Here is a 25454-nt window from a genome sequence, read left to right as displayed (position 1 = left end):
CTCTAATTAATAGAAGATTCTAAAGGACAGTGAAAAGCACATTTGCTTTTTCACAGCCTCCATTCACCTGATGTGTCTAGCCTTTTATCTCCTGTCAAGGTGTAGAATAATCATTCAGAATGGCTGACCACCTTTACCTCTGTTCATTTTTACCATCCTGGAAGACCACACTGAGTCTAAGCTGTCTTTACAGCTAGGATTCACACGTGGTTGTCTGGCCCGCGGTCTGTTTTTTGATCTACTGGAGGCCCTGGGGGCCTCGTGCCTATCAACTGGGCTGCAACCTGCAAGGTCAGCAGTTTGAAATCACGAGTAGCTCCTTGGGAGAAGGATGAGGCTTTCTACTCCTGTAAACAGTGACCATGAGTCAGCATTGACTGGATTGCAGTGAGTTTGGTTTTGGTTAATGAAAGCTCCCAAGGGAGAATTCAGCCGGAAGAAGTGAAAGTTAGGCAGGGAAAACTGGCCTTAACAAGAGCCCAGTCAAAGGGAGCCTCCAGTTTACTTATAGCACGAATATCTTACAGAGGATGCTGTTGAGTGCGATTCTTTGTGACCCCTTTATCACAGAGTAGAACTGCCCCCACAGAGTTTTCTTGGCTGCGCCCTTTACGGAAGTAGGGCCCCCAGGTCTTCCTCCCCCAAAGCCACCGGGTGGGGTGCCAACCACCAGTCTTTTGGTTCGTAGCCTAGCGCTTAAGCATCCATTACCGGGGCTCTGTATTCATCGCCACGTCTCTCTGAGACACAGTAACACTGCGAGTCTCTGCTTGGCTCTGACGCAGTGAAGTGTCCAGAGAACCTTCCACATTCAGCATCATGAGAATTCAGCACCACGAAGGCTTTTGCAGATCCAAAGCTTGGATGGCTGCCTCAAAGGCTGTGGTGGCTGAAAGATTTGTTCCCCAGGGAAAGCGGGAGAGGCTTGCCGAGAATCTGGAGATCCCAAAATGGTGGGGAGGGCCAGCGTCAAGAAAGATACAGGCCGTGGTTAGTACTTTTCCTTAATTTTATCCTCTGCGGTTGCTGTGAGCTGCCATCGAGTGGGTTCCAGCGCACAGCGACCCTCTGCACAGCAGTAGGAAACGCTGCCCGGTCCCGACCATCCTCACACCTCCCACTGGGACAGAGCAGAACGCCTGTCCTGGGCGTCGCTGAGGCTGTGGCTCTTTATGGGAGCAGAAAGCCGCACCTTTCTTCCGTAGAGTGGCTGGTGGCTTCGAACTGCTGCTGTGTAATTATCAACCCAACTCGGAACCCACCACGCCACCAGGGCCCCTAGTGACACGTAAGACACAACAAGAAAATTAAATCAGTGGCTAGGCTACCTATGTATCAAAAAGATCAGTTTATCACGATGATTGTGTCCTTGCTACTCCTGCTTTGGAATGCTGAAAGTTATGCTGTGATTTCTTTGTGTTAATCCATTCCAGGCCTGTCACGGGTCTGCAACTGGTAGAGAACGCAACGTTAGGAAACTGTAGAGGAGGTGACTTATGAAGAAAAAAAATACTGTCTACCTTTAAGTTCATGCTGGTGTATAAGGAATTATCTTACTATTAATTTGTGCGGCTTTCTTATTTCTTTCCCCAGCAGTTTTATTAGGATATACTTTACATATCATACAATTCAATAAATAGTTCAATCACGTCAAGAAGGGTTATACAATCATCACCCCAATTAGTTTTAGAATATTCTATTCATTTTTGTACTCATCAATATTAGCTCCCGGTTTCCCCCTAACCTCCCCTGCCTTATCCCCAAGGGATCCTTAATCCAATTAACGTCTCTATAGAATTCCCTATCCTGGATTTCATATACAGAAAAATATTAAAGAACAAGCAAACAAACAAACAAAGCTAGTGAGAATGGAATAGTCAAATAGATAAAAACCTCAAAAGCAAAAAAAAGCAGAAAATATTAAAAACTGGAACAAACGGAAATGGAGCTTCAGGGAGATCAAATGACAGGGTGCTAAACTTGGACCTCACTGCACCCACAATAGTCCACTTCCCAGTGCGTTCTGCATGCTAGTGAGGTTAGTCACGCCCCTGGCCCACGGTCAGCGGGGAGTCTCCAGGGGCTCAATCCAGGTGTATTTTCCCTTCCCTTCTTTTTTTTCTTAACTGAAACAGCTTTAAAATGGGTCAAAAGGGAGATCAAACCATAAAATATTACATTTTCACCTATGTTTGCTTTACAATGATTGACTTTACAATGCTCTCTGTGACTATTCACAGCTCTCAGCTATGATTGGCTGCGTTTCGCCGGAGGTTTAATCCATGTGTAGACAGACCCTGGGCCTGGATTTGGGCTTCCCTGGAGTAGTAATATAGATCTCTGGAAACATAGATTTTGAGGCAAATAACCTAAGAAGAGGCAAGAGTGGACACTGCACAATGATTATAGAAACAATACATCAAGAACACAGAACCTTAATAAACACGCATGCACCAATGCCCTCAAAGTACATCAATGGAGAGCCTTGCTATCCGCAGAGTGCTTTGGAAAGTGGACTATTGCAGATGCAGTTAGGCTAAAGTTTGGCATCTTATCAGTTGACTTCCTTTGGATCATTTTAAAGTTCTTCTAGTTTTGAATATTTTCTGCTTCTCTTTTGATTGAGGTTTTTCCTTGATTTCATTTTGTTATTGTCGTTAACTTTTGTTTCTTGTTTTTGTGTTTGGGTATATGAAATCCAGGAGAGGCGAATTTATAGAGATAGAAATGGGGAGCCAACAACAAGTACAAGAAAGAAGAAAATGTTCTAAAATTGATTGACTGTCCAACACTTCTTGATATGATTGGACTATTGAATTATATGATATGTGAAATCATGTCCTCAAAAACTGTCATAATAAATAAATAAGGATAATGGGAAATTTTTATTAGGGGCTCATACAACTCTTATCACAATCAATACATACATCCATTGTGTCAAGCACTTTTGTACATTTGCTGCCCTCATCAGTCTCAAAACATTTGCTTTCCACTTGAGCTCTTGGAATCAGATCCTCATTTTTATCCCCTTGAAAATGGAAATTTTCAAGAACTCTTTGATGATGATGATGGTGATGCATACGTATATGTATGTGTATCTATGGGAGTGATGTACATGTGTTCATATATATGTATATATAACAAGCTACATAGATAGAGGACAGTTATGGATACTTTGTAGACATAACCAAATATCACATGGGATTGGATTTCTGGGTTGAAGAATTAGAATCATAGACTATGTTCAATAGGCATAAGTTATACTCTATACATAGTTATGTTGTATACACAAGTTGGTGTACAGTGTCTGTGGTCTTATAGAAAGGGATGTAAAGGTGATATCTGACCTCCAGGGAAAAGCAAGATCAAACTCCACGTCAGTCCAAGGCCAATTCCTAGGAGGCACTGATCAGACGTGCCTCCTTCTTACCAGTTCAGACACCAACCACTCCTCCCAAAGCACTCTCTATTCTCAGCCAGGGTCAAATATTTATCACAACAACCACACAGAACTCATAGACAATACTCATAATTATGAGCCTTATTGGGGAAGTTTATAGGTTATAGTTCTGGAGCAGAAATGTTCGGGTACAACTCTTTGGTCAAGGCAGCCTCACTTGGTCTGGCCTCTGCCTTGCTCAGACAATGTTATACAACTCTTTCAGCACTCAGCTCAAAGGCTGTCATCCCTAGCTCCCTGGGTCAGCAAATTTAGTTTCTTCAATTCAAAGACTGGAGGCCACCATGCTGCCCCAGCCCAAAGACATCCAGATGGTCTCCCTGGGCAGGGAAGCCCACCACTGTCTCGTGCTCCAGATCTTGGTTCTGCTTCTGTTGACCCTCTGTCAGAACTCAAAATACTTCTCTGGTGCCGTGTTTCTGTCCCTGGATTGAGGAGTTTCATACGCAGGAATGGTAGGGTCCAAAAGCCATGCTCTAATCTTGCCTCTTCTCTTTCGATCTTAGTGGAGATGTTCCCTTTCTGCTTCTGAAATTACTCAGAAGGATGGAAGCATGGATTAGTCCCCACACCAGAGTTCCAATTTTTACAATGGTACCTAACTCTATCAGCGTGTGACTCTACCTTCTCTTACCCAGAGCCATCAGGTAAAAAAGGAAATACACCCACCGAGCATCCTTCCACCCGGTTATTTGATGAGAATTACAAGGACGATGGCCAGAAGGGACATGTTAAGTATTCGTTGCACTGCAGGCCTTAAAAGTTTGGGGGCAGCCCCCTGAGACATGAAGGAGAACATCTAGGTTATTGGTTTCTACTCATACAGAGCAATAGAAAAGCAAGATGCGAGTCCGCAGCGCAGCTAGGTAGATGAGGAACCACGGCCTCCTCGACCCCGAGACCTGTAGAATTAGACAGTGCCCCATGACCATTAAGAACCACTCTAACCAGAGCCACAAGAGATGGAGCCTGATAGTATGGAGGAACACGTGGAGCAGGACTTCACATTCCTCACAACCAAACCCCAAGCAACGTAGACTTATTGGACCGGTTGAGATGAGAGGATTCTCTGAGATCATTGTCCTCACGCTACTGTTCAAATCTTGAACCAAAACTAACCCCCGAGGTCACCGTGTGGCTAAATAGTAGGCTGGTGCACCAAAGAATCAGCGTCATGTCACAAACACACTGCGCTCCTTTAAAAAATGTGGGAAGAAGTGGTCAGCAATTACTCTGCAGCAAAGGTGAGAATGTAAGGGGCTTGGGAAACGAGAGGAGTGAAGATGGAATGACCACAGCGGAAATAATCAGAATATCCGTGCATTGTGACGATGCAGCCAACGTCACTGACATTGAGGGGGACCCATGTGCCTGTGTCAATCTCCGCTGACGGCACAAGCAGAAATTATTTTTTAAATGTCTGCAACGGGCTCTCTTTTCTTCTTGATAAAAGCCGAGATCAGTGACACGTTCCATATCTGTGACCTGGGCTTTGTGTAATTGTTCAACCACGAGCCTTCCCAGTTGCTAAGCACACGGCTCTCGGGGTTGTCAGTCCTGGAGGTCAAATGTGAGCGCAGGGATCGTGCACACTTCACAGTGCAGGGGAGTCAGTGGTGCACGCTTACAACTCATGCTTTCAGTGGCGAGAACTGGACTCAGAATGTCTTGGATATGGCTGCTTTTACTTTCATTGCTGTGTTCGCTTTAGAATCTCTGTGGCACCCTACCGTCCATGCTAATCAAAATCAAACATGGGACCACTGAGGATGCTGGCATCGCTTCTTTCATCTTGGGTGCCATGAAAATCGTGCCATACGATTGAAAACTCTGTCACGTTGCTACTCCATTTGTAGGAAGCAATGCTTCAGAATACATTTGACTTGAGCTTTCATTGAGTTGTGGTGGGTAGAGAAACCCATAACTCAGTTTAGCATTAGTTTTTATAACATAAACTATGTATGGGCGTGATGGAGGAAATTTGAAGAACCTTGCAAAAACAGTTGGAAAAGTCTTTTAGAGAGAAGTTATCTTCTTTTTTTTTTTTTTGTCAAATGGTATAGGATGTCCCACGGGGCATTACAATGTCAAGACTGTATCTACTCCATATTTTCAAGGGACCAACTTCAATGCTATTTGAATCCAGGGCTCTAACCAATCGAGAGGGCTTACATTTTGGAAAATACACGATCTACATATATTTTCTATCAGAAAGATTCAATGCAAGATGTTGCTGAAGATCCAAATATAATGACAAAGACTCCATTCTGTCACGCTTGTCAAAGTGCCAACGCTTGGGTAAGAAATGCCTTAAATAAGGTTTGAAGTGCTGAGTTTCTTCCTGGCAAGAAAGATTTCTGGCAGTACCATCAAAATTAAATAAGTATTTATATTTGGGATATCGGAGGGTCTCAATCAAACTTCAAGACTCCCAGGAAACTTTAAGATGGTTACCATCGCCGCCTATTTAATTGGATATACATACTTCTTATAGCTACCTTAGTCTGCACTTGGATATACATGCTTCTTATGGCTACCTTAGTCTGTACCATGTTCCGAAATGAGAATGAAGTTCAGGCATCTATGCAAGTTCGGCTCCTTCGCACCATTTATTAGCATGTCAACCTTCGGCAACACATTGGCATTGCTTCGTTGCGGGCTGTCCCTAAAAAGGATCTAACAAAAACGCATACAAAGTATAAAAGTATCCTCCCTTGCCTTTAGGAAGATACAGGCACTTAAGAACAGCTACCATTCTCTCTTCATACAGGGTATTGGACCATACACATCTTATTCGTATTTGGGAGAATTCCATTAAAATCCACATCCGATCCTGCCCTACCCCTAGTGCCTACCCCTGCCAATGTGTCACACTTACGGTCTTGATGCTTACTGCCACTCTACTTTGTTCTCTGCTGTACCTCTTAGGACCAAATTTCACTTCACTTTCAAGTAGAAAGCCAACACTGAGATTGAGATCATACATCTTATTGTTGGTTTCGTCATGGGATTCTGGGTAAAGTCCAATAAAATTTCCATAGTGTTTGGGGAAAGGTTTTGCTGGCGGTCTCATGGTTTTGTTGTTGTTTTCATTTGCCATCTTGTTTTATCATTATTTTTAATTGGGAGTTAACTCATACATAATATCATCCCATCGTTCAATCACGTCAAGCAGGACCGTACAGTCGCTTCCACAGTCAGTTTCCAAACATTATTTTCCTTCCTGGACTCCTTGACACTGTCTCCCCCACCCCACCCCTCTCCATCAGTCCTCATTCTACTGTAGGTTCATCAATCCTGGGTTTCATATTCAAAAAAGCCAACACACAAAACCCCATATAATACATATAAACATGTAAAGGGGAAGACAAAAGGGTGTCTCTCAATGACATAACACATCTGAGATAAACCTTAATATAAACAAACAAAATACAGAAAAATTTGAAAACCAGATCGGGTCCAGCGTGCATCAGAGGTGGGGAATCAACTGACAAAGTTTTAACTGTTCAAGGGTCAGGTTCATGCCTTTGACCTTCTATCCTCATCTCTCCAATGCACTCTGCTTAGCGACTACTTCCCCCCCCTCAATTATGGACCGAGGGAGATCACGGAAGGCTTATTTCCTATGTAGTTCCCACAAATGTCCCCACTGTCACCTACAGTCTTCTGCAAACTGGATCGCTACAATTTAGGCTCTGATGCTCATCCCTCCTTCGACTTCAGGTTATATGATTTACAATCATACATTTGCAGAAATCCTCACAACGGGAACAGAAAAATCACAATGATAAATGGAGGAAAAATTGAAATTGTCCACAATTTCACTCTATTCAGAGCAAGAAAAATGTCTGTGGAACTACTAGTCAAGAAATCAGACATATTCTTTGGGGGCAAGTCTGCTGAGAGAGACTTTAAGGTTGTAAAAAACAAAAATGTCACTTTGCTGGCTATGATGCACCTGACCCAAGCCACATCCATGCCTCATGTGCATGGAAAAGCCGGCCATTGCAAAGGGAAGACAGAAGTCAAAGAGGTGAGAAGTTCTGTTCTCAGGATGTTGTCCATGGGGGAATTACCAAGCTCCTAAACAGCGTGGTTTGTTAGTGTCCAAAGATAAGCCTCACTCATGTACACACACACACACACACACACACACACACACACACACACACCAGTTTTTAAGTAGCAGTTAAGCACAGTTTTATAAAAGCATAGAGTCACCCCAAAAAGCTATGGCCTTGGGTTCAGAAGATCACAGGCTTGTGGGTGCAGAGTCATGTGGATCCAAAGGGGGTGGAAACATGGCAGGCCCTCTCAACTCTCCGGATCTGCAGCAGATTCCCAGCAAGCAGGAAAGAGAAGTCCAAGAGCGAGAACAGTTCCCAGGGTCTCCCAAAAGGCTTATGCCAAAAGGCTTACGACACCAAGGAGGTTTCATTAGACTGTGACCTGATTGTCAGGTTGAACTCTATCCTTAGCCAAGAGGATTTAGCTGACATAAAATCATCTCACCAACATGCTCCCCATGGCTGTTTTTCAATTGAGTACTCTGTTTTTGCTCATGCATGCAGATGACCTTGACTCTGGGTGTTAAACCATGATACTAATTCCAAGATCCTTTTTCTACTTCCTTTCAGATCACAGTACTCAATTCTGATCCTTCGTGGAGGGGACTTCTGTATAAAATAGAATTGTATAAAAGATAATCTCAGACAATCTATTGGCAGAGTGTAATAGGTGATGTACATGTGTTTAAATAACTCACATAAATGTAATCATTTTGTAGCAGTCTCCAGGGATAGTATTATACAGTGCTTAGTTAAAATATCAAAAATCAAACTCATTGCCACTGAGTCAATTCTGACTCCCAGCGACCCTAAAGGACAGGGTAAATCCCACAGTTGGGCTTCTGAGATAACACACCTTCACAGGAGCCTAAAGTCTCGTCTTTCTCCCACGGAGTGGCTGGTGATTTTGAACTGCTGATCACGCAGTTTGCCACTCCAGTGAAACCCACAAAGCACATGGATTGCCCTCAGTTCACAGCCTTGTTTATAAATGTTATAGTCATTGTACCATGGAAGCAATTAAAAAATAACTTAGTGTAACTGGCTATCAAAAGATGTAGTGTCTGCGGTCTTAAAGGCTTCAAGATAAACAAGCAGCCATCTGGCTGAGAAGCAACCAAATCCACATGAAAGAAGCTCACCAGCCTGGGTGATCACGAGGTGTTGATGGATAAGATATCAGGCATCAAAGACCCAGACTAAAAATATATTATCGGTGTGAATGAGGGGGAGGGCAGAGTGGAGACCCAAAGCCCATTGGACATCCCCTTGTCCAATGGGTCACAAGGAAGAGATGAGTCAGTCAGGGTGCAGTTCTTTAATACTCCCTCCCCCAAATTATCATAACACCAATTCTACCTTGCAAATCGGGCTAGACCAGAGCATGTACAGGTACAGATAAGAGCTTGCAACACAGGGAATCCAGGACAGATAAACCCCTCAGGACCAATAATGAGAACAGCGATACCAGGCGGGTAGGGGGAATGTGGGGGGAGATAAGGTAGAACCAATCACAATGATTGAAATATAATGACCCCCAACAAGGGGACGAACAACAGAAAAGTGGGTGAAGGGAGACAGCAGTTGGTGTAAGACATGAACAATTTTTTATCAATTATCAAGGGTTCATAGGGAGGGAGGATGGGAGAGGGAGAGGAAAAAATGAGGAGCTGATACCAAGGGCCCAGGTAAAAAAGAAAATGTTTTGAAAATGATGATGGCAACATATACACAAATGTGCTTGATGCAATGGATATATGTATGATTGTGATAAGAGCTGTAAGAGCCCGCCCAATGATTCAAATAAAAAAAACTCTTTAGAAAAAAAACAAACAAATGTTTTACCCCAAAAATCCCCATTGACTCTCCTTGTTTGTCCCTGAACTCATCTTGTTCAAAAGATAAAGAAAATGAATAGTTTTACAAAGGGATCCACTTACAGGTGTGCGCACACATTTACCTTCACTACCGTCAAGTTGACACTGACTCATAGTGACCCTGTGGCACAGGGCAGAGCTGCCCTGTGAGTTTCTGAGACTGGACCCTTTACGAGAGTAGAAAAATTCCTCTTTCTCCCAAGGAGCAGCTGGTGGTTGCAGCTGCTGAAGGTTCGAAGCTCAGTGCGTAATCATTGCATAACCACAATGCCACACATCACAATTATTGTGATGAGGTCATCAAAGGCTTTGAGGAGAATATGTGAGAGAGGATACCGGTACCTTAATGAACTTAAGAACTAGGTCTGGTTCTGCCTGTCCCAGCTTGACTCTGGTGCAGACAAAGCTCTTCCCGACTTTGGATGTCCACAAAAACATTGTGCAGAAAGTCCTCGCTCCTGGGCCTGCCAAATCTGTTCTCTCCTTCTGGACCCGAGGCCATAGCTTTGCCAACATGCTGCTCCAGATCCTCGGTCAGGCCAAGAAGCACCGGGTTTGACACCTCGCCATATTTATTGGAGATGGAGCTAGTGGAGCAGCCATGCGTCTGGTGTTGTTTAATCCCGATGTCAGTTGGCACAGAAAGAATAACCCAGAACCACGGAATCAACTGGGGCCCCGTGAAAGATCTAAGTTCTTTGCAGCGAATCTGGATTCCAGCAAACTCAAGCACGAAGGCCCTGACGTCTAAATGAAATGTTTTCCCATAAAGCTACTTTGAATGAAGATCTCCGCAGAATTTCCACTTAACTAGAATAGCGTTACTCTCTAAATGAACGAAACCATGGTGGTGTGTTGTGGGGGGGTTTGCACTGAATCATAAATATCTGAAACCTGAAAAATAAAATCTTCCCGGCCACCTGGCTCCTCTCTGAAGCCACAGGGTTGAAAGTAACTGATCCAGCACTGGGCTCAAATGGAGCGGACAGCAGGCTATTGGATGAGTCTACTGTCTCTAAGAATGAGCCTCTCCACCTTCGCCCTTTCTCCAGGGTGTGCGTCCACGCCTCTGACAAAGTTCTTGCCAGGTTTCTGTTCTGCATTCCAGCCCCCCCTTTTGGAACAGATGATCTTGCGTCTATCCCGAGGGACCTCTACTTCTCCTAAACTCAGCTTGTCTCCAGTGAATCCTCTCCAGAGCCCCACTCACACGAAAAGAACTGCTCAGAACCACAAAACTGCCCCTGCTCTGTCTGAGAAGGTCTCCTGAGAATCTGCCTTAGATTAATTGACCTTGAGTTTGTCACCTGCCTCTGAGGTGTTTGAATCGTTGCTTTCGGCTTCATCCTAAGGAGTCTGAAAGGAAATATACATAAGGACACAGGTAGTTTGGTGATTCGTCACTGGGTGCTTCATGTGTACCACGTACCTTGTGGCATTTATCACATTCCTAGAAATAGCACACTCATATGTGCGCATAGGAAACCAACACAAGGGAAGTTGTGTGAGTTGAAAAATCATATGCTTCCCATACTTTGGTGCACAAAACATGGTAGAGGAACAAGCCAGGTACAGGTTAAAGGGGTCAATATACAATTCTTTTCTTTGGCATTTGCCACAAAAGCTTCTATTTATTCAAAATAACTTGAAACTTAACTGAGACACAGTAAGACCTATAAACTATTATTTCTATATGGTTACTTTTAAATATTTGATGTCTCATCTTTAAATTGTATATAGAATAGAACATTTCAAAATGAATACTGGCTTCTTTATGATTAATATTCAATTCAGTGATACTATTCTAGAAAATAATAGATGCTTTTATTCTAGAACATATTTGATAAATCACCTGAAAGGTTTACTGAACACCTACTATGTACAAGGCCTTAAGCCAGGTGCCGCATGAGAACCCTGGCAGGCCTAATGGGCTATGTTTTGGGTTGCTAAACACAAGTTTAGCTGTTTGAAGCCACCAGCCGCAGTGCAGGAGAAAGATGAGGCTTTCTGATCCTGTAAAGATTTACAGCCTTGGGAACCCAAAGGGACAGTTCTCTGTCATAGATTTGCTGATGAGTCAGAATGTGCCTGATATCAGTGAGTTTAGGGATACAAAGGTGGGTGAGGCATTCTCCTGTCTTCTAGTGTGCAGGGATTAAGACAGCCACATGTCGGCATGGACAGAGGGTACGGAGTCACTATGTTTAAAGATCAAGAAAGTAGTTTTAATAATAGTGGCATGATCTTTGCCTGTGGCTAAGAGGAGGAATAAATATGTACCCAGGATGCAAATTATGTTCGGTTTAATTGTCTCTGTCACATGGAAAGAGCAGCTGCTCAGGTGTGTAGACAGATGCTAATACTCCTTTGGGAGCTTTTAATTTGTGCCTTCTTCGGGGGCGAAGCACCCACAGATTTCAGTGGAAGTGACATTTATTAAGAACAATGCGGCACAAGACCTTCTAAACGGTTCTCCGCCGTGCATGGCTTCTGCCTCAGCGTCTGTAGCAGTGAACAAGTCAGCCTTCTCAATGACAAAATCCGCATTGCTGTGTCTCGTGAATTCAGGGAACATGTCATCACGCCGCTTCACCTCGTGGACCACATTAATAATTCAGTAGTTTGTATACATTTCCATGCCGTCCCTTGTGAAGACGCTGACACTGTAGAATACGAACGGTGCGGGGAGGGGAGGGTCGGAAAGACCGGCATCGTCGGTTGTGGGTCATGCTCCTACGATGCCTTTTGGTACAGGGTCTCCAATATGTTTTCCTTCTGGAACAACCCTAACTGCGGCAGCAGTAGAGTGAGCTTCTCATCGAGGGCATGTAAAAACGTTTGTCTTTTAGACAATGAGTTTATATAAAGCTTCTATGCGGGAAGAGTCCAGAGAGAGGTCTCTTGGGAACCACCCATCTGGCGAAGATTTTTATTGCTGTTGGACTACAGCCGTGGCAAGAGCAAAATGAGCTGCTGCTGCCAGCCATTCATCCTGTCCTGCTGGACGAAAGACACTGCTTCCTAATTGGAGCTAGGTCATGACATGAACGGTAAAGGGTGGCAGTCATTACTGACTCGTGGCTTAAAGAAATGACCAAACAAAAAAATGATCTGCACTCAATCAGACTGTGAAATAGTGTTTAAAAAGAGAAACCAGAAACACTTCATTACAATGTTATCTTCACACATCGATTTAAACCAGATTCTTTTAAAAGAACTAATTAGGAAACATTTGGTGTGTATGTTCATTCAAACAAGATCATTTTTAGAAGCAACTTCAGAGTGTTTTGAACAGAATCTCATTTTTCTGAGTAGGAATCGACCTGACAGTAGTGGGGTTGGGTTCTAGAGATTATCACTGTCTCTTGGACGAGGTTTATGAATATTAGAACATATGAAAATATGTGGCTACTACACAAAAACACAATGCTCTCATTTTAAAAATCCATGAATATGTTTGAGAATTTAGTATGTGACAAATTTGGTATTTCAAGAGTGGCAGGCAAAAGAACCATTCAAAATAACAGCAAGGCCTGTGGCAATCTAGTCAAGAGCTCTGTATTGGGCCTTTTACAAAAAATAGATTTTTAAAAGGTTACAAAAAATTGATTTAAAAAGGTTAAATGTCTAGATATATAAATCTAAACTGCAAAAATTATAAAGGACAAAGGATGAAACAGGTTTACATAATTTCGTGATAAAGGACTTTTGCAGCATGATATGTAATCCAGAAAGGAGAGTAAAATGCCAACACATAAAGAGTCTTCTATCAAGGGTAAGGTAACTTAAAGAAGAGGTATAGCTATAACCCAGATGGGGACGGAGCATGATAGTGGGGCAGGAGGAAGGTCAAGGGAAGTGGAGGAGAGAGCTGGGAGGCAGAGGGCATTTATAGAGGTCTAGACAAAGACATGGACATGCAAATATATATATGAGGATGGGGAAATAGATCTATGTGTCTATATTTATATGTTTAGTATTAAGGTGGCGGAAGGACCTTGGGCCTCTACTCAAGCACTCCCTCAATGCATGAATACTTTCTTCTATTGGATTGGCATTCTATGATGCTCACCCTCCCGACACAACTACTAAAGCCAAAGCGGGTGAACAAGTAAATGTGGTGAAGAAAACTGATGGTGCCCGGCTATCAAAAGAAATGGTGTCTGGGGTCTTAAAGGCTTGAAGGTGAACAAGCGGCCATCTAGCTCAGAAGCAACAAAACCCACATGGAAGAAGCACACCAGCCTGAGCGATCACAAGGTGTCAACGGGATCAGGTATAAGGTATCACCAAAAAAAAAAAAATCTTACCATAGTGAATGAAGGGGGAAGTGCAGAGTGGAGACCCAAAGCCCATTTATCGGCCACTGGAGACCCCCTCACAGAGGGGTCTAGGGGAGGAGACGAGTCAGTCAGGGTGCGACGTAGCATGGATAAAGAATACAGCTTTCCTCCAGTTTCTAAATGCTTCCTCCCCCCACCCCCCACTACCATGATCCGAATTCTACCTTGCAAGTCTGGACAGAGCAGAGGTTGTACACTGGTGCATATGGGAGTTGGAGGCACAGGGAATCCAGGGTGGATGATACCTTCAGGACCAGGAGTGTGAGGGGCTATACTGGGAGAGTAGAGGTTGAGTGGGTTGGAGGGAGGGAACCGATTACAAAGATCTACATGTGATCTCCTCCCTGGGGGACGGACAATGGAAGGGGGGTGATGAGGGGAGGCGCTGGATAGGGCAAGATATGACAAAATAATAATTTATAAATTATCAAGGGCTCATGAGGGAGGGGGGAGCAGGAAGGGAGGGGAAAAAAGAGGACCTGATGCAGGGGGCTTGAGTGGAGAGCAAATGCTTCGAGAATGATTAGGGCAGGGAATGTACAGATGTGCTTTAGACAATTGATGTATGTATATGTATGGATTGTGATAAGAGTTGTATGAGCCCCTAATAAAATGTTTTTAAAAAGTTATATGAGCCCCCAATAAAATTATTTTTTAAAGTTTTTTAATATTCATGTTTATCTTGTTGCCAAAAGCACACAGAAACACAAACCAATCCAGTAGTAGCTACGTGTTCCAGTTGATGGCAGGGATTACATTCTTGAAGTTGGGCAATAATTCTCAGCTTCTTTTTCAGAACTGTCTTTCTTCCATTAACAAATTCCTTACCCTTAAAGGGCCCATCTAGTTACTAAACTTGCTGTGATCCATTTGATCCTGTAAAGCTGTTCTTAAAAGAGCCTACTGCTCCGGGCAGACGCTGTGTATGAGCTCAGCTGGACGACTTCTTGGCTTTAAGAGGAGCTCAGGGAACATTTTTGATTTAAGGTCTAAAGACCATCTCAGGAAGTATTTGTATGGGCTCATTCAACCTTCATGTTTCCAGGAAGTTTGGATTCCATGAGAATTTGATGTTAGATCAGACTTTTTTTTTAAGTCACCAAATTTTTTTTAATTGGGGGCTCTTACAGCTCTTATAAAATTCTATGCATCAATTGTATCAAGCATATTTGTACATAGCTTGCCATCATCATTTCCAAAATATTTTCTACTTGAACCCTTGGTAAAAGTTCCTCTTTTACCCCTCACTCCCCCACCCTCCCACCCTTACGATTCCTTGATCAATTATATATTATTTTTATTTCACTGTCCATTATCTCCCTTTACCCATATTTCTGTTATTGTCACCTTTGGGGGTGTTATATATCCAATCTTGTGATGGGTTCCCCCTTTCTCACCCTTCCTCCTTCCTGACCACCCCCGTACCCTCATGATATCGATACCCCCACTACTGTTCCTGAGGGGCTTATCTGTCCTGGATTCCATGTGTCCAGAGCTCTGATCTGCACCAATGTATGTTCTCTGGTCTAGCTGGATTTGTAAGATAGAACGGGGTCATGGTAGTGTGGGGTGGAGGTAGAACTATTCAGGAACTAGAGAAATAATGTATGATTCATCAGTGCTATACTATACCTTCATTGACTCATCGTTTCCTTATAACCCTTCTATAGACTTGTTTAAAAATAAAAAACCTTTATTTGAGAGATAAAATTCAACTAAAAGACAAATGAGAGGGGAAATAGATTTGTACCGTACATAAAGATAAAAGACTAATATCTAGATGTTTGTAGTATGATCTATTAATGAATATGTAAAAGTCCAAGAGAAACTTAAAAAATAATGTAATCAGTAAATTCATGAAAGATTAGCGAGGAAAAGCTAGTACGCTTATGAGTAAATGACTCATTTCATTAGCTATCAAATTTATGCCAAGTAAACCACAGCAAGATATCACATTTACATATTTTCAATATTTCCAACGAATGATAACATCTTGTAATATTTCCAAAGAATGGTAACATCTGCCCATGGTGAAGGGAAATGAGCGTACTGTGCTGGTGAAAACATCTATGAGCAAATGGATCCTGCACCATCCTGATCATTGTTCTTATGCTTCAGCCCAGTGTTGCAGCCGCCGTATCCATCCGCCTTGTTCAAGGCCTTCCTTTCTTCCCGGCCCCTCGACTTCACCAAGCACGATGTCACTTTTCAGGGACTGGTCTCTCCTGATTGATAACAAATCCAAAGAGTCTCGCCACCCTTGCTTCGTAGGAACATTCTGGTTGCACTTGTTCCAAGACCGGTTTGTGTGTTCTTTCAGCAGTTCACGGCATTTGGAATCTTCTTCGCTGCTGCCAAAATTCAAGTCCATCAACTCTACTTCTCTCAAGAACTCACTGCCACCAAGTCGCATGCTGACTCATAGCAACCCCAAAGGACACGGTAGACTGCCCCTGTGAGTTTCCAAGACGGTAACTCTTTATAGGAGTAGGAAGCCTCATCTGTGTCCCTTAGAGTGGCTGGTGACGTGTAACCACTAGGCCACCAGGACTCCTTCCATTCTTCCTCATTCTTCCTCATTCCATGTCTATTGAATAAATGGACAGTATGCATAGCCTTTATGCCAGCAATTTCACTAGGAATTCCATTTATCAAACTAAAAATTATGCCCAGGAATTTCTGTAGGAATTCCAACTCTACAGGTCTATACTACAAAAATACAAGCTTACAAAAGTGTGTGTCTCTATCCATTTATATCCGTCTATATTCACAGATGCTCACTGAAATGGTTGTTTTTTTTAAAATTCTAAGGTCAATTTTTATTTCTACAAAAAAAGGCAGTCAAAACAATATAAAACACATCAAGAGGGTCTCACGGGAGTGAGCTGTAGGTGGAAGGTGGATTTCGGCAAAGGCTGTGGGTCCCAAGGGAGCAGGGAAGCCACCTTGTTCCTGGGCCGGCCAGCTCCTGGAGAGACGGCAGGCGTGGCACCGACTCCAGGCCAGTGCCATGTAAAGTGGAGTCCCACCACGTGTGAGTCCGCAAAGGACTGAGCTGAGTCGAGGTGGGACAGAGAGGGGCTGCGGTGGCTCCGTGCCCGGTCAGACAGAGCTTGGTGACAGGTGCACTTGGGGGTTCCACGTGGACTTTGCGGCTTCAGCTTCGTCTGCAGGGCTGCAGTGAGCAGGGCTGCCCTGGGGCTTGACGTGCATTCTCTGGTGAGGCGTACGGGGGTCTTCCTCGGGCCCACAGGCCTGTTGCTGCGGGTTTCCCCCAGCAGGCCGGGGCCAGGCCAGAGGTGTCAGTCACAACCCAGGTAGCGAGGGTCAGCTCACAGAACCAACATCCGGGTCTCATGGGCATTTTTTTTTAAACATAGAAGTTGGGCTTCCCTCTTTTTTTTTAAATCCCCAACAAGGGGAGTAGGGTGTGTGTTTGTGTGTGTGTGTCTTTAAGGATGCTATATAATGGAGCCGGGAAGACTAGAACCGACTCCCACGCCAGGCAGTGCACCACGGAGGAAAGGCCAGGCGAGTGCCAGCTGTACCTGAGGTGGTGGCGGCGGCAGTCTGGGCCTGGGCGGTGAACAGAAGCAGACACTAAACTGAAGGCAAGAGTGTGGGGTTGGGAGACGGACAGGGGCGGGGGTAGGGCCAATCACTATCTTTTTTTCCTCCCCCTTTAAAAAAACAAAAATAAAATCTCAGGGGCTACTGGCTGTCAGTTGGAGCTTCTGGGTGAATTTGGACAAAAAAAGAGACACCATTTCTTTTTGAGGTGGATGGAAGCAGTGAATTTTAAAGCAAAGAGCAGGAGGAGAACATGGTAAAGTTTAATCCTTTCGTTACAGGCTGTCTAGACCACTTTTGATTAAGAAACTGTAGAAAGCTAGTGACTGCCACAAGCGGACGCCGGGCGGTGGCGCGTGCGTCAGTTCTCCACAGAGTCCTGCTTTGCGGGGGAGGGGGTCTGAATGCACTGCTGGGGTCTCCGCTCACACTCGCTGCAATCAGCCGCGGCAGATTTTAGTCCACAGGTCGCTTTTCCCCGTATTTCTTTGTAAACTCTTCGGCGTTCTTACAGAATTTTTTACGGTCCTTAGAGTACTCTTCGGCTAGGTCGGCCCGGAGTGGGTGTTCAGGCTGGGGGTCGTTGACCAGGGCTATGAGGGACTGGATGACGCGGTCAGTTTTGGTGGCTGGCTTCCAGTTTTCAGCGCTAATCACGGGCAGACCTGCCCCTTCTCGTCGATGTTCGGGTGGTAGATCTTTGTTTTAAAGGTGATCTTCGGTGGTTTGAAGGGGTACTCTGCTGGAAAGTTGATTTCAATTCTGAAGGCCCCCTTATCATAGGGAGGGTTGTCAGGAACAATAAGCCCTTGCCAAGTCAATAAATTAGCTTCATCAACCTGGATGTTACGGAAGGTTTTCATTCCACATTTGCGGATTTCTTCAAGCTGCTTCATCAACCTCCTGCTGGCCGCCATCTTGGATCTGGTGCTGCTGCTGTCCCCGAAATGGTTTTTATAATAGCTAAAAATTGAGGAGAAACTAAATGCAGAGGAAAATGGTTGCTTCAGTTACAGAATATTCATCCAATGGGAATTCATGGAGCAGTTAAAAAAATCAGTAAGTACTGACATTGCAAACGCATGGCATGTCCTATTCAAACTCACTGCCATTAAACCACTGCAGACTCCTCGGGAGCTGACAGGACAGAGTGGAACTGCCTCTGTGGTTTTCCAAGGCTGTGAATCTTCATGAGAGCAGAAAGCCTCACTGTCTCCCTCAGAGTGGTTGCTGGCTTTGAACTGCCAACCTTGTGGATAGCAGCCCAAATCGACACCAGCTGGACCACCAGGACCCCTTGAACAATGTTAGAATACAAAGACACACTTGGTGGTGGCATCAGGAATTGGGAAGAAAAGAGGCTGGAAAGAAGAAAAGGGAAAGAGTCACTTCTGTGCATACACATAGGAAGAAAAAAGAAAAAGAAAGTTTAGGTTAACAGCAATTTTGCCTTTTTTGTTTCCTTAAATTTAAGGTACTTTTTAATGATAGGTAGGTACTCCTTTCATATTTAAAAAAATTCACCTTGAAAATGTAATTCTTATACCTTCAGGACCAAGGGTGTGAGGGGCGATGATGGGAGAGTGGAGGGTAAGTGGGTTGGAAATGGGGAACTGATTACAAGGATCCACATGTGACCTCCTCCCTGGGCGATGAACGGCAGAGAAGGGGGGAAGGGAGACTCTGGATAGGGCAAAATATGACAAAATAACAATGTATAAATTACCAACGGCACATGAGGGAGAGGGGAGCGGGGAGGGAGGGGAAGAAAAAGAGGACCTGATGCAAAGGTTTCAGTGGAGAGCAAATGCTTTGAGAATGATTGGGGCAGGGAATGTGCAGATGTGCTTTACACAATTGATGTATGTATATGTATGGATTGTGATAAGAGTTGTATGAGCCCCTAATAAAATGTTTTAAAAAAAGAAAATGTAATTCTTGAAGGATGAATGATAAAGATGACATACTTGAGGCAGGAAGGAAATTTAGGAGATTAAATGACCTTAGGAAAGACTCAAGGTCGAGACAAGGGGCTGAGAAGGGAGGAGTTGTGATGACATCATGGACAACGGGACTTAAGAGGAGAATCTGGCTGGCAAGGTTTTAGGGTTCCCAACTCCTGGTCCAGTGCTCTTTCGGATGATCTTCCTAAAGGTCCATAAAGGGGTGCCATTTTCCCATCACATTGTCCTCAAACTGAGACTATCAAGCAATATCACATGGGACCCCCCTCTGACTTTACCGTGGGGACACACAGAGCACACTTATTGCGAACACAAAACCCAGGCTTCCCAGTCCCAGCGTAGCAAGGATTTCAGCTCTGAACTCCTACTTACATGTTTCCACATGAGACACATGAAAGCACTATCACCTGGCCAAGGGCCCCGTGGGCTGCTTTTTGCAGCTGGATGACCTGAAGGTGGTGGTCCATTACATCAGCCTGCTCCTTGGGGACCGGCAAACCGCTCTGTCTCCAAGGAAGACAGGTGTCCCTTCAGCCACCCTGCCTAAACCCAAACTGTGTGATGTGTACACAGCTCATCCTGAAGTCTTCTGGTTCCTGCTCCCTGAGTCCTGCTCATCAAGATGAGACTTCACCTACTTAGAATTTGCTCCTAATTGAGCAATGTTTCAGTCTAATCATTGCAGATCTCATTGTTTGTAGTCACTTCCAGGCCTTTGGACCAGCCTGCTTACATGCATAATTGACCAAAGCATATGGGGTAAGCGACGTCACACTGGTGGCTGCTAATTTCATGTGGGCCACCGCTCTGAAGGCGGTGCTTTTCATTTGATTACTCAGGAACAGATGTCTAAACATCTTTTTTAAATATGGTGCAAACTTTCCACCTTTAGTTCTTGCTGTGTAACTTGGAAAGTTTATGTTTATCAAACTAGAGAGGCTGAACAGATGTTGCAGGATATTTTTATAGCATTTCTAGAAAACACATCCAATGTGTTCTATAGAACACATCCGATAATTTTGGAAGTTTTCATTTGTTTAATAAAGGAATACCTTTGTTTGGAGCCTCTGAGTTGTGCAAATGGCTAACACACTCTTCTGATAACTGGGAGGTTGGTGGTTTGAGTCTACCCAGAGGCACTTCCCAAGAAATGCCTGGTAATCTACTTCCACAAAACCAGCCATTGAGAAATCTTTGGAGAACACTTCTAACTGACACAAATGTGGTTGCCCTGAGAATGAGCTGACTCATTGAACTATTTGCCTATCTACCCCCGCCCCCGCCTGCCACACAACCTTTGCCTCTTTGAAACATCCAAGTCCAATGGTACACTATCATTTTGTTTAATACTACTGTTTTAATTTTATGTATCGGTAGAGTGCTACAGATAGCATTTTTGTAGGAAACAAGACTCCGGATAGGGCAAGATATGACAAAATAATGATGTATAAATTACCAAGGGCACATTAGGGAGGGGTGAGTGGGGAGGGAGGGGAAAAAAAAAAGAGGACCTGATGCAAAGGGCTTAAGTAGAGAGCAAATGCTATGAGAATGATTGGGGAAGGGAATGTATAGATGTGCTTTATACAATTGATGTATGTATATGTATGGATTGTGATAAGAGTTGTATGAACCCCTAATAAAATGTAAAAAAAAGAAAAGAGGAAAAAAAAGAAAATGATTAGGGCAAAGAATGTACAGATGTGCTTTATACAATTGATGTATGTGTATGTATGGACAGTGATAAGAGCTGTATGAGCCCCTAATAAATTGTTTAAAAAAAAAGAAATACAATTCACCACAATGGATGGATGGATGGATTGTGTAAGAGCTGTAAGAGCCCCCAATAAAGTGATTTATTTTTAAAAAAAAGAAATTTAAAATATATCGGAGAACTGAAGTGGTAGGATAGAAGATATGTGTAAGACCTCTCTCTCTCTTTTTATTCTTTCAGTAAGATTAGACAAGCTTTCTGATTTTTAAATTGTTACGTGTCCAGATCCACATCTCTGTGAAGTTGCATATTGATTTACAGACACACAAAGGCAGCAGTCCTGTTTTGCTCCTATAATGCAATAGAAAAACATTTGGCTTGTACAATTAAGATAATCTAGTTACGCCGCAGACCTAATGTCTTATTATGAATGTGAGTGATTTCTGTCAGGTGTCACATGGAAGAAAATATGATTTTGCCTGTCTCTTGACAGGAGGTAATTTGCAATTTCTGTAGCTGAATGCTTTGCTTGAGAAGGATTTTGACATCGCCGTGGGGTGGGGGGCGGGCTAGTACCACTTGCACATGAGATAGCTGATATGATTTACTGGTAGCATTTCGAAGCAGGAGCCTGTGACTGGTTGAAAGTCGCAAGTCCAGTCAATCAGTCCGTTGCCTCCGTTGATCTCAGCTCCTGGCTCTGGACTGGAGTTGCATATGCACGTTGGGAATAAAGAAATGATTTCTAACTCAATCTCTCTGTCACCTTGGTTTTGCGGTCTCAATTCATTCCAGTTCTCTTGCACTCTCTCGCTCACACACAGCCAGATGGGAATCATGATGACAGGGACGTGAAGTACTCTTTACAGAACATCTTGGTTTGCCTTCACATAGCACCCAGGCATAATGGTGGACACCTGTCCATTACAAGATATGCTGAGCTTGACCCTGAGGCCAGTGTTGAGTAGCAAACCACAGGAAAAAGAACAAAGTGCTCTTCAATATTCGTTGAACCCTCTCTCTTTTAGGCCCATAGACCTTGGCTTGTTTTCACTTACATGAGATGACAGCTGAATTTTCAGAAATTCCTAGTCATCTTTCTTGCTTTCAATTTTTTGATTTGTTTTGTTTTCTACAAAAACACTAACTGTAGCACTCTAGCAATCCAGAAAAAAACATCAACAACAGAATTTTTAAAATACCAACAGTGTTTTTACCAATGGAATTTATTTTACTTTAATATATATAGTGATGTACTTTATAACTATACAGGCTACAACGGAGCCTTGGTGACACAGTGGCTCTGAGTTGGGCTGCTAACCCCAAGGTCAGCAGTTTGAAACCACCAGCTGCTTTGAAGAGAGAAAGACGATGCTCTCTACTCCCATAAAGAGTTTCAGTCTCCGAAACCCACAGGGGCCATGCTACCTTCTCCTATAGGGTCACTGTGAGTCGGGATCAGTTTTATTTGGATATAGGTAACCAAATATGTGCCATTGCTCTGACCTTGAAGACCGCTCTCTCTTACGTCAGCTGTACACAATGATGGGAGCTTGAGGAGCGCCCTCTGATGTCACGGGCTTATTCCTCCTTCCTTACATTCTTCCTGTGACCACAAGTTCTACTTCAGCACCTCAGAATCCACCTAACTCTTCCGTTCAGCCAGAACTTTGAACAAACCGTGTCATCCGAGTTTGACGTCCTGCTAGCAATTTGCATTTCCATTCCACGTGTTTGTTGTGCACACTTAAGAAACATCTGGGGAGCCTGTTAGCATGTAGGGTCTAATTCCGTATCTCTAGGGTGAAGGTCATTTCTCACCAGGAGGTGAACAGAAACGAACTGGTTCGAAGCCCTTGTTTCAGATGATTTCAAAGCTTCTCGATTGACTGTTAATTAGAAATGGAGACTATGCAGGGCAGGTTTCCTAAGCAAGTTTCAAATTCAAGGATTGCTACTCAACCATTTCAAAAAATTATCTTTGAACAAATGACATCAATACATGTGACTATCTAATCGTGAAGCTCAATCTAAAGCTGGAGTGGAAAACACAGGGGCCTTGGGCAGCTGAAGACCCACGAAATCATCCATACCAGCTCACATCACACGCCTCCCCAAAGAGAATGGTATCAGATCCTCCACACTCACGCCACTGACCCAGGCGACCCGAGAGGGCAAGGGAGCACTGCCCAGGGGTTCTGAGACTGTCACCCTTTAAAGGAGTCCAAGCTTCCTCTTTCTCCCCAGAGTGGGTGGTGGTTCCCACTGCTGTCCTTGCGGTCAGCAGCCCCCATGTAACCACTATGCCACCAGAGCTCCTGATTGTGGTTGCGAGGTGCCATCGAGTCGATTCCAACCCACAGCGACCCTGTGCACACAGAACCCCACACTGCCTGCTCCTAAGCGATTCTCACAAGGGTTCCTAAGCCTGAGGCCCTGGCTGCAGCCATCGTAGCAATCCATCTCTTGGAAGGTCTTCCTTTTTTTTTCCCTGCTGCCAAGCATGATACCCTTCTCCAGGGCCTGGTATCTCCTGACACTCTGTCCAAGTATGTAAGACAAAAATCCCACCACCCTTGTCTCTAAGGAGCACTCTGACCATTTGTCCTTTCAGTAGTCCATGGTACTGTCACTATTCTTCTCCAGCACCGCAATTCAAACACACGGATTCTTCTTCTGTCTTCCTTAGTCAGTGTCCAACTTTCCCATGCATGTGAGGCAAGGGAGAATACCATGGCTTGGGTCAGGCACACCTCAGTGCTCCAAGTAACATCCTTGCTTTTCAAAACTCTAACGAGGTCTTGTGTAGCAGATTCACTCACTGGACTCCTGTGTAGGGGTGAAGCTAATCCAATGTTTGACCAGTATGGCTCTTGGATGATGTTAAAATATCCCAATGGCCCTTGGCAGAAAAAAAGGCTCCCCAGCCTAAAAGGAAAAATATTTTAAATATAAAGGAATAGCTAATAATCTTTGGTTTGCATGTGATTGCCTGAAGGATATGTCAGCTATTTCTCTTCTTAAATAGTCTAAGCTTTTTCGCTCGGGGCCAGGCTGGTCATAAGAGAGAGGCAGTCTGTGTCTCATGTACTGGTTCTGACCACAGTATGACATCAGTCTACATTTCCAGATGAAATGTTCTATGGCAAGGCACACTCAGAGGGTTAGGGGCAATTTGGAAAATTCCCACTAGCCACCAGTTTTCCTCTTGCAGGTTCTCAGAAGCTGCTTTAAGACCTTATTCTTCATGTTCTGTTGGCTTCATATTATCTTGACTCCCTGGTGCTAGGCCAGTGGTTCTCAACCTGTGGGCTGCGACCCCTTTGGGGGTCAAACAACCCTTTCACATAGGTCACCCAATTCATAACAGTAGCAAACTGATAGTGATGAAGTAGCAACGAAAATAATTTTATGGTTGGGGGCGGGGGGGGGGGGGTCACCACCACATGAGGAGCTGTATTCAAGGGTCAGGGTCCCGGCATTAGGAAGGTTGAGAAACACTCACTGTGTTAGGCACCTCAGGCCTAATGGAGGAAACTTGTCCATCACAAAAATGCCAAGTTTGGCCCTGGGGTCAGTGATGACCTCAAATGTTGAGTAAGAAGAATGTTAATAATAAAAGAATTGGGAAAGACCTTTTCTTGTCAAGAGCGCAACTGAGAATGTGGTTTGTCTTGAAAAACTACATATTCCTCCTCCTCATGCCTGAAGGGAAGCTGCCCAGATTTTCCACATTATGCACATGATTTGGAAGGGGGGCGGAAAAAGCAAATAAGGCAGATTGGATTACATCTTTGATTAAAAAAAATTTTTTTAAAAAGGAGAGTCAATTGCTTAAATTCAGCTGTCATTCTGTTTCTATAATCATTGTCTTCTTCACAGGGCAAACTTGGGTTAATCTGGGGACATGGTGTTTTTGAAAGGCTTTTAGGAGCATCCACGTTCAAATTTCTTTTATATAACACAATGTTTAGTGTGACAAAGATGCTTCCTACCACTCCAATCCCCAGCAACCCCATTCATGAACTACAGAAGCCATGCTTAGTTGGACCAGAAAACTGTAGACGCTCTCTATTCATTGAACATTTGTAATACGCAGGGCTAAACACGTGGCTGTCTTTCAGTTAGCCACATGAAGGCGGAAGGGGGACGATACTGCATTGCCTGAACAGAGTGGTTCCCTGAGTTCATTTCCTAAAGCCTTCTGTCAGAACAAGCTGGCTCTTAGGGGAAGACAGCACTGCCCACAGCCATCGGCAACCATCTGCTCCTCCTTACAAACAGGCCTGGGCATCTCCACACATGCCCTCTGGGTGTCCGTGGCGTCCACTGCAGGTGGACAGGCCCAGGCGGGCTCACCAGAGAGGAAGTGGTTGCGGTCCAGTGGCTGCGTACAAGACGACCTTCATCAGGAGTCTGGCAGAGCGGCTTTATTTCCCCGGCCTCCTCTAACCCCCCT

At 44.1% G+C, this 25454-nt stretch overlaps 2 pseudogenes; one reads left to right on the top strand and one right to left on the bottom strand.

Annotated features, from left to right (window-relative positions):
• The first annotated feature begins 9918 nt into the window (after positions 1–9918).
• Positions 9919–10155, top strand: LOC142461601 (cytochrome c oxidase subunit NDUFA4 pseudogene; annotated as a pseudogene).
• Positions 10156–17704: 7549 nt separating this feature from the next.
• On the bottom strand, positions 17705–18254 carry LOC142461661 (ubiquitin-conjugating enzyme E2 L3 pseudogene; annotated as a pseudogene).
• Between the last annotated feature and the right edge of the window lie 7200 nt (positions 18255–25454).

The sequence above is a fragment of the Tenrec ecaudatus genome, chromosome 11, assembly GCF_050624435.1.
Source record: "Tenrec ecaudatus isolate mTenEca1 chromosome 11, mTenEca1.hap1, whole genome shotgun sequence".
In the NCBI taxonomy this organism is placed as follows: domain Eukaryota; kingdom Metazoa; phylum Chordata; class Mammalia; order Afrosoricida; family Tenrecidae; genus Tenrec; species Tenrec ecaudatus.
Note: the sequence above shows the minus strand (reverse complement) of the source record. Positions and strands in the feature narration are given on the sequence as shown.